Genomic DNA, 681 nt, shown 5'->3' on the forward strand with positions numbered 1-681 from the left:
CAGTTTAGGTAATATTACACATGCAGTTCAGTATTTTGTATGTCAGGATCAAACCTCAACATATTTGTCAAACCTTCCAAACTCCCCCAAACCCCTTATCACGTTTGAACAAGTGTATGAACCAAAAAAAAAGTTATGTTGTTTCTAATGGTAATTTCAAACCAATTCAATAGTTCTGTTGAGTATTGCATGTAAGACCTTCAGGTCATATAAAAATTCCTACAAAAATTCTCTCATGGAGGTAATCGTAAGAATTATATGAGAAGGAGAGTAGTCAGTGCTAGGGGTTAAGTTGCGTGTTTTCTAGAATTAGAAATTGATATTTGCTGTGTAGTTCTTTTGCCAATGTAACTGTGTTAACATGAAGTGGTTTCAAAATAATCTGTGAAAATAATCAGAGAATATAAACCAAAATTACAATACTGTTTAAATTATTCACTGGAAAGTGTTTGCTTCAAAATTCCATCAACAATTCAGAAATTTTGCTTTTAGTAGAATAGAAATGACAGTTAAGATTTTTGGATTGTCCCCTCCAAAACTCCTGTTTCTCAGAGGCAGTGATAAAAAGTGATTGACTAATATAATTACTTAATGTAACAAAAGCCTACAAGTAAGACTTTTGATAGTAATTGTTGCATTTTTGTGCCTTCCATATCTAATTCACAGTTTGTTTATTTGTAG

At 31.7% G+C, this 681-nt stretch overlaps 1 protein-coding gene across 4 annotated transcripts in view; it reads left to right on the plus strand.

Moving 5' to 3' along the window:
- The window catches only part of PLSCR5 (phospholipid scramblase family member 5), a 75,529-nt gene that overhangs the window by 71,269 nt on the left and 3,579 nt on the right, over positions 1 to 681 (plus strand). The gene's annotated exons all lie outside the window — the stretch shown is intronic.

Source organism: Corvus cornix, chromosome 9, assembly GCF_000738735.6.
Source record: "Corvus cornix cornix isolate S_Up_H32 chromosome 9, ASM73873v5, whole genome shotgun sequence".
NCBI classification, from domain to species: domain Eukaryota; kingdom Metazoa; phylum Chordata; class Aves; order Passeriformes; family Corvidae; genus Corvus; species Corvus cornix.